This window comes from Nicotiana tomentosiformis, chromosome 12 (assembly GCF_000390325.3).
Source record: "Nicotiana tomentosiformis chromosome 12, ASM39032v3, whole genome shotgun sequence".
Classification (NCBI taxonomy): Eukaryota; Viridiplantae; Streptophyta; class Magnoliopsida; order Solanales; family Solanaceae; genus Nicotiana; species Nicotiana tomentosiformis.
In genome coordinates this window covers 39,246,217-39,260,504 of record NC_090823.1, presented here as the reverse complement: position 1 = coordinate 39,260,504, position 14,288 = coordinate 39,246,217, and the positions used below count along the sequence as shown (strand labels likewise).

General features: G+C 37.6%; 1 long non-coding RNA gene across 3 annotated transcripts; it reads left to right on the top strand.

Moving 5' to 3' along the window:
* Window positions 1–9,499: 9,499 nt before the first annotated feature.
* LOC104099323 (uncharacterized) lies at window positions 9,500–12,855 on the top strand. Of its 3 annotated transcripts, XR_011412892.1 has the most exons (4): window positions 9,642–9,940; window positions 11,525–11,611; window positions 11,753–11,890; window positions 12,662–12,855. It is a non-coding gene; the product is annotated as an uncharacterized lncRNA (long non-coding RNA). The 3 variants fall into 3 exon arrangements; XR_686975.4 differs by having other exon boundaries at window positions 9,658–11,611; XR_004507794.2 differs by having other exon boundaries at window positions 9,500–11,890.
* Window positions 12,856–14,288: the final 1,433 nt, after the last annotated feature.

Sequence of the window (14,288 nt, the reverse complement as noted above, 5' to 3'; positions counted from 1 at the left end):
CGGTCCACAATTAGAAAATCTCCCACGGGAGTAGATACATAAACAGGGGAACTCAATAAATCCCGAGATATCCCCAAATGTGGAGCAAAATAAGAAGACACATATGAATACGTAGAGCCTGGGTCAAATAATACTGATGCATCCCTATGATAGACGGGGACGATACCTGTGATAACTGAATCTGAAGCAACGACCTCTGAACAGGCTGGAAGGGCATAGTACCTGGCCTAGCCTCCCCCTCTAGGGCAACCTCGACCTCATTGACCTCCACCTCGAGCTGGCTGAGGAGGTGGGGTAGCATCTGGTGCTGGAAAAATGGCTGGAGGACCCGGTGGAGCACGTGGAGGCTGATGAGTCTGTGGAGGTGCACCCCTCCTGGCTCTGGGGCAATCTCTAACCATGTGACGAGTGTCACCACACTCAAAAAAACCTCTCGCAGGACGCGGTGGCTGAGCCTGACTTGGACCTGGCCTATTGGACTGGCCGATAATAGCACCTCGAGTAGGAGGCATACTGGATACTGGCGGTGCATAATAGGGCTCCTGAGGCATAGGAGGAGTTGGGACACCACTGGCTGCTGGAAGAGCTGAATGAATAGGGCGACTAACAAAACCCCTACTATAGCGTGCTGCTGGTGCACAAGCTCTTGAATAATGACCAGTCTCTCGTGAGCTCTTGGCCTCTCTCTCCTCTCGGTCCCGGGCGAATATGACCTCCACTCTCCTGGAAATGCTCACTGCCTACTGATAAGTGATTTGCACCTGCACACTCGCACCTGCGGACGTCCCTTCCGCTTCTGTGCAACTTGCGTATTTGCGAACAGCCTTGCGCATTTGTGGGCATCGCAGATGCAGAGCTTCCTCGCACCTGCGACCCCAGGACAACTCTCGACTTCTCGCATATGCGCTTCCATCTCCGCATGTGTGGCTCGCACACCTGCGGTCTATTTTCCGCAGGTGCGAAACACCAAACCCAGCAAAGGCACCAGATTTTCCTAAGTCCAAATTTCTTCCCGCTAAGCATCCAAAACATACCCGAGGCCCCCAAGACCTCAACCAATCATGCCAACCAATCCTAAAATACCATACAAACTTAGTCGAGCCTTCAAACTATATCGAAAAATAATAAAATCATGAATTTAGCACGGATTCAAGCCTAAGAATTTAAAATTTTCCAAATTCTACAAACGACGTCGAACCACATCAATTCTAGTCGGAATGACCTCAAATTTTACACACATATTACAACTAACTCTATGAATGTAAAGCCACTTTCGTAATTCCATTCCGAGCTCGATATCAAAATTTCCACTATCGGCCGAAATCGTCAAAAAAGTAACTTTCGCCAATTTAAGCCTAAATCTACTACAGACCTCCAAAATATATTTCGGACACGCTCCTAACCCCAAAATCACTCAAAGGATCTAACGAAGTTGACGGAATTCCATTCCGGATCCGTCTTCACACAGTTCCGAATACGGTTCAAACTCTAAGGCTTAAACTCACAACTAGGGACTAAGTGTCCCAAAACTCCCCGAATTCCATAACCAAACACTCCGGCAAATCCCAAAAGCAGAAACAAATATGGGGAAGGCAGATATTAAGGGATCGGGGCTCAAATTCTCAAAACGACCGGCCGGGTCGTTACACTTTGAAATAGTAATTGGAACACAAAGTTCTTGGCATTTTATGTGTTTCTTTCTTATGAATTACAAGCTTATGCCATGGGCAATATATACACGTACAGATGATGTCCGTGAGGAGTCCTAACAACTTGTATATCTATCCTAAGTGTTTATCACAACCTTAACATATGAGAGTTCTATAGATTACATACTTCATAGAAGCTTATAACTAGGGATAGATACAAGGCGACTAGAGCTAAATATGTAATCGTAACCAGGTTGTCTTACATCCCCCCTCAAGCTAGTAGTGGGGTGTGCCCAACGACTACCCCAACGACTATATTGACTAGCGCATCTCTTCACGCTCCACTAGATGGAGTCGCCGAGAGGCCTACTTCCGACGTGTAAGGAGAAGCAAAACATCCCTCTCGAGGGTGCGACACTACCCACTGAAGAAATTGGAAAGAAAATATCATATGCGACAACTGTTATGACTCTGTTATCATCTACCATGAACACAATCCTCCATGAAAGGGAGAAAGTAATAGCAAAACATACAACTCACTATGGAATGCCAGCTGTGATTTTCAAGGCCAAAGATTATTACGGCATAATGGCAGAAGAATGTAAGTAGACTATCGTTGGTCGATTTCTTAAACCCCGCCCCAAATTTAATAGAATTAGGTCAAGATTTAAGAAGCTAATAACTCTTAAAAGATCTGCCAGAATCAGTGTTTATGACAACTACAATGTTTTTATTGATTTATTTAATGAGGAGGATTGGCAGACGGTATGGTTTAAAAGGGTAATTGAAATTGCTGGTCGACAAATGGGGTTACAAAACTGGTCGCCTAATTTTAAGCCTGAGGAAGACCTTCATGTTGCTCCAGCGTGGGTTCTTCTACCGGGATTTCCATTCCACATGCACACATATCATTATGTTAAACAAATTCTTAGCTCTGTTGGAACTCCGTTTGTCTTAAATGTTGCTACTTATGGCAGAACTAGACTGAGTATGGCCAAGATTAAGGCGGAGGTTAATCTGCTTAAACCACTACCGGAAAGTGTCTTCATAGGTCAATAATATGAGAACTCATCATTAGATGGTTACACTCACAAATTAGAATATGAGGACATACCTAAGTACTATAAGCATTGTATGAAACTGGGACACAATGTGATTGAATGCAAGGTTTGGAGAAGAAGAATGCAACAAATGTGGAGGAGGTACAAGAAAAAAGTAATAAGCAACCTCTGAAGAACAAAGTTGCAAGTAAGGAAGATGGTCACGACAGTAATATAGAGAAAGATAAGACAGAAACAATGAAGACACAGAAGACAGTAGAGGGAGAACAACATCTGAAGAAAAACACACAAAATCTCGATGAAGAAATGATAAAACAGAGGACTGATAATTCTCTGGTACAACAAAATCTCGATGCAGAAACAAGTATGAAGAAAAAAAAGAAAAAGAAAGCAAAGAAGATGCCAAAAAAGAAGAGCAATGTCAAATTCAAACCTGCTATCAGAGAAAAGAAAACTAAGATGCATTATCAAGTTAAGCCACCACCAACTCAACAACAACTATCAGGCTTTATGATTGGAGATAGTCAACAAGAGAGTGCAATTAATCAATCTCGAGCATCTGAAGGTGAGATAGCAGGTACTCTAAACTAGTATAATAATACGGAGAAGACCAAAGTAGATTGCACAGGGAAGGAGGAATGGAACATTGATAAAGACAACACTGACGAATAAAGACCCAAGGAAGACAAACCTGGGAATACAACCGAGGATGTGCATTTAACTATTTTACCCTCGGAGATCAATAACAAAAAAGCTATAAATGTTTGTGTTGATCTTAACTGGAAACACCTGACAAACCAAAGCCATATGTCAGAATGTTGCAATCAAGGAAAAATCAACTATCTGAAAGATAATGCTACTATGGAATCCAAAACTATGACTGACAGGGATAAGGTTACTTCTCAGAACCAAAATGAAGATGGATATCCTTACACTAGAGGAAGAAGCAGAAACAGAAAGAATGGCAGGAAGAATAATAAACAAAAAGAACTGACAGAGATAACTGAAAGCTCTACAGGAAAGGGTAAATCTCGTGAATCCCCATGGGCTAGAGGAAGAAGTAGAAACAAAAAAACTGGAAGACAAAAAAAGGACAGCACATCCTCTTCTTGTAAAGGAAGAGAAAACAAACAGAAAACCTCCCCTCAATCCAATGATTATTATAATTTTTTAGAATATAAGAGGGGTGAGATCAAAGAAGGCTATTCACATACTCAAAATTCTTACTGACATTAACAAATTAGTTTTTATGGCTATTTTTTAACCTTTTATTGATATGAGTAAGATCCATGGTTACAAAAGATTTCTAGGATTTCAACATTGTCAGGCTAATGTTACTGGTAAGATCTGGTGCTTCTGGAACTACCTAGATCACACTTAAGTTTTGGAAAACAATAAACAACAAATCACTCTCAAAATGAAAGATCATGCTGCAAATACTAGAACCTTTATTACAACAGTATATACCAAATGTACTACTGGAGAAAGAAGGGATTTGTGGCATATCATTCATAACATGAACAACAGGGTTAATGGACCATGGTGTGTTGGTGGTGATTTCAACATTATCATGGACCTGGATGAAAAATTAGGGTATAATCCTCATAAAGCATATAAGAGTCTGGATTTTATTAGTACTATGAAATCATGTGGCTTAATGGACATTGGTTTTACTAGCCCAAGATACACTTGGTGTAATAATAGAAGAACTAGCACAAGGATTTGGAAGAGACTGGACAGAATTATGATTAATGATCAATGAGCTTAACTTTTCCAAAACAACACTGTGAAGCATCTGGTAAGAAATGGTTCTGATCATAGACCTTTATTATTAAAGTGTCACAGTGATCAACGGTATCACATCAAATACTTTAGATTTCTCAATTTCTAGACCACCCAACCTGGTTTTCTAGCTATGGTTCAGGAGGTATGGAATACCAGTGTTGAAGGTAATGCTATGTGGAGGCGTCAAAGCAAACTGAAACTTCTAAGTAAGCATCCCTGTCAATGGTCGAGGGAAAGCATTGGGGACATTCATGAACAAGTGTGCTCCTGTGAAGCTAAAGTACAAATTCTGGAAGATATTGATATGTAAAACAACAATGAACAAGGAAGGGAAGATCTCAACAAAGGTTATGTAGAATATACTAGATGGCTTGGTATGCAAGAGTCTTTGATGAATCCGAAAGCTAGAATTAACTGGTTTAAGGATGGTAATTGTAACACTGAATACTTTTACGGTGTCCTGAGAGACAGGAGGAGAAGACTTCAACTTTATAGAATTAAGAATCATAGAGATAGATGGATACAGGGTGATGAAAAAATTGTTAAGGCTGCAGTTAAGTACTTTAAAAAATTCTTCAATCTAAACCAGCAACCTACTGTGAGCAATGGCATCCTAAATTACATTCCTAATATTATCACAGAGAAATACAATGAGATGCTGACTATGATGCCTGTGGAATAAGAAATCAAAAAGATTGTTTTCAATATGAGTAGAGAGTTCTGCTAGACCTAATGGTTTTAATGGGAAATATTTTCAAGCTTCATGGGATATCATCAAGCAAGACATCATTGATTTTGTCACTTAGCTTAAACCTATTAGTCTAAGTAATTATACTAGTAAGATCATTTCAAAGCTTTTATCTATAAGATGGAACTCTCTGCTATCTAAGCTAATCTCTGATAATCAAAGTAGTTTTGTCTCTGTGAGACTAATCACGGAGAATGTTATGCTAGCCTAGGAGATCATTCATGATATCTCCAAACCTAACAAGGGAGGGAATATCATTATGAAACTTGATATGGCTAAAGCCTATGATAGATTATCCTGGAGTTTCCTTATTGAAGTCCTAAATAAGTTTGATTTTTGCAGGGAATGGTCTGATATGATTTGGAGAATAGCCTTGAATGTCTAGTACTCCACAATTATCAATGGAACTAGACATAGTTACTTTCTCTCAGGGCCTCAAACAAGGGGATCCTTTACCCCCCCTCCCCCCCTTCTATTCTTGCTACAAAGTTATTGTCTAGATCTCTAAACAATCTCCATCATAATGAGAACTTCACTAGCTTTTCTATTAATAAAAGAAGTCCTCACATTAACCACTTGGCTTATGCCTACGACATTGTTATATTCTAGGGTGGCAACTAAAATATTGTCAAGCTTGTGATCAAAGAAATCAAAAAGTATGAAAATACATCGGGTCAACTTGTCAACAAGGATAAAAGTTTATTTCTCACTGGCCCTAAAGCTAGAGCTTATAGAATCAACAGATTGAGAGATTACACTGGATTTATGGATAAGAGTTTTTCCTTCACATATCTTAATTATCGAATATATATTGGAAGGAAAAAGATTTGCTTCTTTGATAACATGGTCACTAAGGTTGTTAAAAGGTTGAATGGATGGCAAGGTAAAATGTTAACCTATGGTGGCAGAGTGGTTCTCATCAAAAATATTTTTACAGTCCCTGCCTACTTACACGCTTACAGCTCTACACGCTCCCAAAGTTACATTGAACATTATAAAGAAACATATGGCTAGGTTCCTTTGGGAAATGATAAGTGTGGATTTTGACCACTTATTAGTACCTTTTTACCGAACGTGTTGATTTGTATTCCCAAAACTAATAAAACTGTGCAAATTGCAGGAATATTGGAGATTTAGACTATAATAAAGAAATCCAACTCAAAAAGGGGTGTTCTGGTGCACAAGCCAAGAAGGGGCGTAGTAGACCAGAAATGCGGTCCGCACAAGTATTTCTGAGGCCGTAGAAGCAAGTGCGGCCGTAGAATTCTCTGTACGGCCGCAGATCTGATGTAGAAGCCCAGAAGTGATTGAAGAACAAGTGCGGACCGCAGAAAATTTGTGCGGCCACTGAGCATGGTCGCACTGACAAGAATTTAAAAAGTTCAGAGAGAGTGAAAAATGAGCACGACTAAATTCTTGCCTGAAGTGCGGACCACACATGAATTGTGCGGCCGCAGAAGATGAAGTCCAGCCGCAAATCAATTTGGGCAACTGCAGAATCTATCCACCTACAGACTCAAGCAATGTGCAGACCGCACATGGAATTGTGTGGCCGCAGAACCTCCCGAAGGACATTTTTGTCAGCGAATTTTGGGCCACCATAAATAGACGGGAATCACATTTTTAGGTCAAGTTTAAGTTTTCTTAGCTGTAGCCGTTATAGTTTATCATTTTGGGTAATTTGTGATCATTTTAGGACAAAAATATCATATTTCATCATTTTAATTTGTATGGGTTTAATTAGTATTTCTTCTTTATTTTCTTCATTTTCTACTATGAGTAGCTAGATACTTACTAGTGTTGTGACCCAACCCTAGTTTGTAACCTTATGGGTATTTAATTTAATGCTTGTAATGCTTGTTTATGATTGGGTGTTTGTTATTTAGACTTGTTCATACTATAATTTTAGAATTAATGGTTGAAAATATTGATTCATGCTTTTTTGACTTACTCTTTACTTGAGAAAGAGGGACCTAGTTTAAGAAAACTTGGCTAACAAGAAATTGGGCTAGTTAAGGATTTGAGTAGCCTAACTAAAGGGTTTGAACTAGATATAGAGAAAATCCGACTTGAGCTCATATCAACTATTTAGCTTGATACCCATTTGGGCTTGAGAAGCCAAATTGGGCAAAATCACTCTATGATCGAGAGGTATTAAGTGGGTAACTTAGAGTTGAGAGCAATAATACACCCTAATTAATAAAATAAGTGTTAACATAATTAACCCACTAGGCGAACACCTAGGCAAATATTACATCCCTAGGATTTTTACCTATTTGAAAACAACCAAGAACAATTAGTCAATTTTTAGTTTCATTTCTCTATTTGAGCATTGATAGTGTAGTTCATAGAAGTATTTTTCAACACAAACTTGTTTGGAAGTGTATTTAAGTTGTATCATCTTCGGGCATCTAGTATACACTCTAGCATCCATTGTTAGCTCCCTGAGGAAATTGAGCCCGACTCAGAGTTGGGTACTATTCTTCCAACGACCTCTTCCACTCATTGTTGAGTGTGGATTGAGAGTGGATCAATTTTTGACCCCATTGCCCGAGAGTTAAAACGGTGTTAGCTATATATTTGAGCGTGTTTTTGGAATATCTTCTTTCCATTCCATGGTGCTACTTTGTTTAAGAAATCATATGTACAAACATGGCAAACAATGAGCTCGAAATTTTTCCTTTGGGGGACTTAGACGGCGAGGAGGAACAACTAGACGAGGTACCTCAGAAGCCACAAGACAACCGGAAAGGCCGAGAACCACATGACAACGTGCCCGTTCCACCCCCACCTCCACCACGAGCGGCTCAACATCGGATATTGCCCAACAAATGGTATGGTAGTGCAATAGTCCCTCCCCATATTAGGGCGGACAACTTTTAAAACACCAATATGATGCTCATATTACTTGAGCAACGTGGTTTCTTTACTGGTGCACAAACTCAAAATGCCTATAAACCTTTGAAGAGTTTTGTGGATATATGTTGGGGGAGCAAACAAACGAAAGTTTCCAAGGATGCATTGAGGCTAAGAATTTTTCCTTTATCTCTACGGGAGAAAACCTTGGATTGGTCGGAATAATTGTCGAACCATTCGATTCATAATTGGGATGAGTTGTTGGCCAAGTTCATTGTTACGTTTGTCTCTCCCAGGCACATGGCTACACTTTAAGATGAAATCTTGGAATTCAAATAAGAGCTGAATGAACCACTACATGAAATTTGGGAACGCTATAGAACAATGGTTAAGGAACGTCCGAACAACGATATGACAAAAAATATATTGCAACAAATATTTTATCGTGGGATTAACACAACCAACCAATGTGTAGTGAATCAAATAGCCGGTGGGAATATTATAACTACGCCTTATGAGTAAGCGTGTGATATTCTAGATGCGATGGCGGAGACGTCATCGGCTTGGCAATCCCAGGCCAATGTTCCACAAGGTGACCTGAACATGATCCACCTCAACAAAGAATTGCAAGACCATGGGCAAGCCATTGCCGAATTGATCGCTACCATGACTCAACTAGCAAAGGCCCAACTTAATCAAGTGCAAGCTACTAAGAATGTTCATGCTATGGAGGGAGTAAATATTTTAGTGAACAAGAGAAGGACCAAGGGCCCACAAATGCAAACTCGAGTGGAGAACTATGTGTAAGATGATGGCGGTTTTGAATAAGATAATTCTTATAATGGGCAAGAGGAAGAAGTGCAATATGTGAATAATTTTCAAGGGCAAAGAAATAACTTCCAAGGCTCAAACCAACAACAATGGCGATCATAAAACAATCATGGCAATTGGAGTTCTAACGATCAAGGAAATTGGCATAACAATAAAAACAAATCAACGGAATTGGAGTGGAAATAACCAAGTAAATTGGGGAGGCAACAACAAAGGAGGTTGGGGTAACAATCAAGGCAACCGGGAGTCGGGTTTTCAAAGGCCCCCAATGTATCAACGACCGAGCAACCCTCCTTCTTATCCTTCCCATGGTTCAAGTTCTTCAAACAATGAGATGGGACGTATTGAGAATATGTTCAAGCAAATAATGGAAAAGAATGACGATTCGGATGCCAACTTTCCTCACACAACACATCAATTCGCAATCTAGAAGTTCAAATGGGGTAAATCTCTCAAGCTCTAAATCCTTATCCTAAGGGTGCACTACCAAGTGACACGGTGATAAATTCAAAGGGTGATAACAATACAGGGCATGTTATGGCAGTTATCACAATAAGTGGAACAGGCGGTAATGCACCTACCTCAAGTGGAAGGCGACTTGTTGATGATGATCAAGTAATGCAAGAAGAAGAGATCACGGACAATATTGTTCAACCACTATAACAAAAATAGCTTTTACAGACTAATTTTTAGCGGCAATAAACTTATTGTCAATATAGCATTCCTAAGATTGAGATATTAGTGGTGGATCAACATTTTCCAGGAAAAGGTGCTATTTTATTGGCAATTAAGCGGAACGGCCAAAAATTCAACAATTGAATGCAATTTTTATTATTTCATCTTTCCCTCCCTTTTTTTTTCCACAATAATCACCCATTCCCTCCAAATAGTTTCCATGTAAATTAAATAGATTCAATTAAAGAAGAAAATAAGAAATAGGGCTTTATCTCTCTCGACCGCGCCGCTGCCAATCACATCTTTCTCAGATCATCACCGACTGCCATCCCATGGTAACCCAACTCGTCTCTCTCACTCTCTCAGTCGCACTTACACATGCTCTCTCTCTCTCTCTCTCTCTCTCTCTCTCTTGATCTATTGCTTTTATATTATGGGTTTGATTAGATAAGATTTGATGAGAATGTAAAGAAACTTGGAGAAGAAAATTGGAATGCAATTTATTGATGAGATGTAGAAAAGAGTATTTGCAATGTGCTAATGTGATATTTTATTTTTCTAGAAAATTTAGTTTTTGAAATGTCTAATTTTTGAGGCTTGATGGGTCCCAAAATGTAGAGAATGGAGATGAATTTGGAGTTATGAAGGGTGTTTCAAATGATTTTTTCGGTTAATTAGAAAGAAGAAATCAAACTAAAAAGGTTATTCAGAGATGGAACTTTTGAAACAATGGTTTCGTGAAATGTAAGGTTATATCGTAAGTTAAGTTGTCTAATTTTGATTTGCAAGGCAACCTGATTATAGATTTACTAAACAACAGAGATTTGAGCATTAGTCACAAGGTCTAGTTATGAACACATATTAGTTTACTGAAATCAGGAAATTGAAAATTTTGTTCATATGTTAAAGTTTTTTCATGACTTTGCTCAGCAGAGCCTGGTGGATATTTCATTCCACTTGTTTCAAATTAGAACATCTTTACTAATTCTCTTGGAACATCCCTAGTCACTATGACCTGATAAATAACTTGAATACTATATCACCCAAAAGCATGTAGTGATGTCAGAATCTCTAATAGAATTGAAATTCACAATGCAGGTTTATTTTTGCAGCTACAGTACCTTCTTTTATAACAACAGTTTGCGATTACAATATATTTAATCACTTAATGCTATTTTGTTGTAGCTTTCTCATCTTAGAAAACTTTTGACTTCCATTTTACATAGTAATAAGCAATTTTGTGGCTCATTGTTTTCCACAACAATGAACTCTTCTCGCTCTTTCTCAATGAGACAACAACATATTCATGTGAGCAATTCGAAAGGTAAGTGCTCAAACTTCTACTATCTGTTCCTTGGATTTTTTATCATATGAGAATTATATTTTTTTTTCCTTAATCCCTTTGTTACGGTGGTCTATTTTTCTTTTATAATATTTCTTAAGTCAAGAGGAAGACTTGAAAGTTGCACAGCTAAGAAAGATTCTTTTTTATTGAAAAGGTAAGTCGTCAACAAAGTACACATTTTAGAGACAAGATGTGGTTGAAAGAGTTTGGTTGTTGAAGTTGTCAAGCGAATATGATTGAAATATACTCTACCACCCTTGTGTTAGATGTTTAGACATCATAGACTTTTAATTTCCGCCTAAGAGAGCAACCACCCTTAGGAAATTAAATTCTTTTCTTCCTTGTTTGTTCTTAAAAATGGTACCTTTTTTCAAATTCTTTAACGAATGTTTGATTAATTTTTTTGCCCTTAAAGATAGTGCAGATCATATAGGAAACCAAGTTGTTACAATGAATCGTAAAAGCCAAAGCTGCTCAAATTTAGTACTAATTCATAGATGCTTCCTATCTATGTAGGAACTTTATATCTGAGATTGACTATCTATTTGACTCAAGTATTTATCTTGTGTTATAGCTTTACCTCTATGGAAAAGGCTGAAATACATTTTGTTTATGTATTATGTGATCAAGAGATGTTCTGTGTCTTGCCATATTCTTCCAAGTAAATACCCTTATTTATCTTTATTGAGTATTCTTAAAATAAATTTCTACAAGAATAGATAGATGATGCTACACAACACACTTGACAATAAACATTCGGTTATGATTTCTAAGTTTACTAATCAGAATATTGTCCATGTAGGTAAAGGTTTTGCTACAGGAAAAATATGCCTAGAAAAAGTTGAAGTTATTCAGCTCACCAAGTTTAAGGAATAGTAGTTACCATTGTCATGCTCAACATAATAATATCTGGGAAATTACAACTCTTCCTCTATTCTAGGTATGACTCCATTCACTCTCAAATTGACTGACTGAAATGTTGGATAATTTGATAATCTAGAATAATTAGTTTCGTTACAGCATGAAGTATCAAACTTGGTCGTATCTTAGTGTTTGGTTTGTATCTCAATTTGTGTTGTCAAATAATTGTCTCTGTTATTTTTAAGAAATGTTTATTTATTATTATACTGCTAGCTTTTTCCAATTGTTTCTGATCAGCTTATTTACATGATTAAACTTGTGCTAAGTTGATCTATAACTATAGTAATAAAATTAAGTTGTCTGATACGCCTATGGTACTATGTGTGTTATTAAAAAAGGAGAATTTAAAAGGTTGCTTTCTGGAGCAATATCTAGACTAACTAAAGGATCCAACTTTTCTGGCCTACAACAACAACATCTCGGTAAAATCTCAATAAGTGGGGTTTGGGGAGGGTACTGTGTACGCTGACCTTACCCCTATCTCGATGGGGCAGAGAGGCTGTTTTCGATACGATTGGTATGAGTAGTACAATTCTGCGGATTAGTGAATTTTGTTAAATGACCATTTTCATTTATTTGTTTGTTCCCTTAATTGATCAGGAAATAATGAATGAAATGTTGAGCAATTGTGAGTTTTGTTAAATGATTGTTTTCAATGTTTTCTCAGTTGTTGGGATTCATTTTAATTGGTTTTAGTTGGTAGCTCCTTTCAGAATATATTTACATATAGAATTACTAATTTGTTTTTCACTTGATTTCATCTTTTAACATACATTTATTATTATTTCAGGTCATACATCAATGATGTCCAAACTTTTAGCATTTGGAAGAATTCAATATAATGAAGAGTTGCGAATATTTATTGTGGACTTACGTATCTATTATTTTGTTATTGTAGGCATTCGGTTATTTAATTCAAATAATGTAATTTTATCTTTTATGTCATTGATGCATTAATAATATAGATTAGCACTTTTTTGTCTAGATTTAGTGAAATATTCTGTTTTTTGTGAATTATTTTATAGTATTTCCCAATTCAGAGATAGTTTTAATGACAATTAAAAGGTTGTTAAATTGTACCTTTCATCTGCCACTAAAAGGGTTATTATTTCTCGATAATATAATTGACATTATAGATAATAAAAATAAGCGTAGTGCAAACTTAATTACTTTTTGCATGAATTTAGCAACCATTATAATAGTTGTTAAAGTATGTAATTTTAGAGGCAATTTAATTTGATTTACCAGCAATAAAAATAGGCGCTAAAAGAGCAAACTAAGCATTTCTAGAAATGGATTTAGCAGTCATCATAATTGTCACAAACAATTGCCGTTAAAGCTAATGATATTTAGCGGTAATAAATCATACCTTTTACCAGCTTTTGTGAGAATGGCCGCTAAAGGCTTTGCCGACCCCGGTTTCAGCGGCTAAAGACCAATGGTCGGTAAAGGATATAGCGGCCTTTTTTATTGCCGCTAATGACCTTTTCTATTACCGCTAAAGCCCCTTTTTGTTGTTGTGAACCAAATGACAAAAGTTCAGATTAATATTGATGAAAGTGTGGAAGATACCCAAGAGGAGGTGAACCCGTCTAGGGAACGCATCATTGGCATACTGGAACCGTTAGTGAAACAGGCAAAGGCACCATTGCCTATGCCTCCACCTCCATACCCTCAAAGACTTGCCAAGTAAAATAGGGAGAATCAATTCAAGAAGTTCATTCAAATGATGAAGAGTTTTTCAATCAATGTGCCATTGGTAAAAGCTTTGGAACAAATGTCCGGTTATGCAATATTTATGAAAGATCTTGTGACAAAGAAGCGTCGATGAATTTTGAGACTATCAAAGATTATTCATTCATTGGCTCCTAAGTTGGAGGATCCCGGTGCTTTTACGATTCCTTGTACAATTGGAAGTGTCGAGTTTGCTAAAGCTCTTTGTAATCTTGGAACAAGTATAAATTTAATGCCCTATTCGGTTTTCAAGACTTTGGGGATTGGGCAACCAAGACCCACTTCTATGAGATTGCAAATGGCCGATCGTACCATGAAAAGGCCGTTGGGTGTGATTGAAGATATTTTGGTTCGGGTTGATAAATTTATTCTTCCGGCGGACTTTGTCATTCTAGGTTGTGAAGTTGATTATGAAGTGTCAATTATTCTTGGAGACCTTTCCTTGCTACGGGTAAGGCTCTTTGTAATGTAGAAGCCGAAGAACTCACTTTCCGGGTTGGTGATAAAAAAGTGGTATTCCATATGTGTAAGTCCATGCAGCAACCAAATAGCAATCAAGTGTGTTCTTTTGTGAATTTGGTGACCGATGTTATTCTTGATTATACAAGTGCTACTATCAATGTGTGATATGTTGGAGGCCGTTTTGCTCAACTTTGATGATAACGAGATGGATGATTTCATGG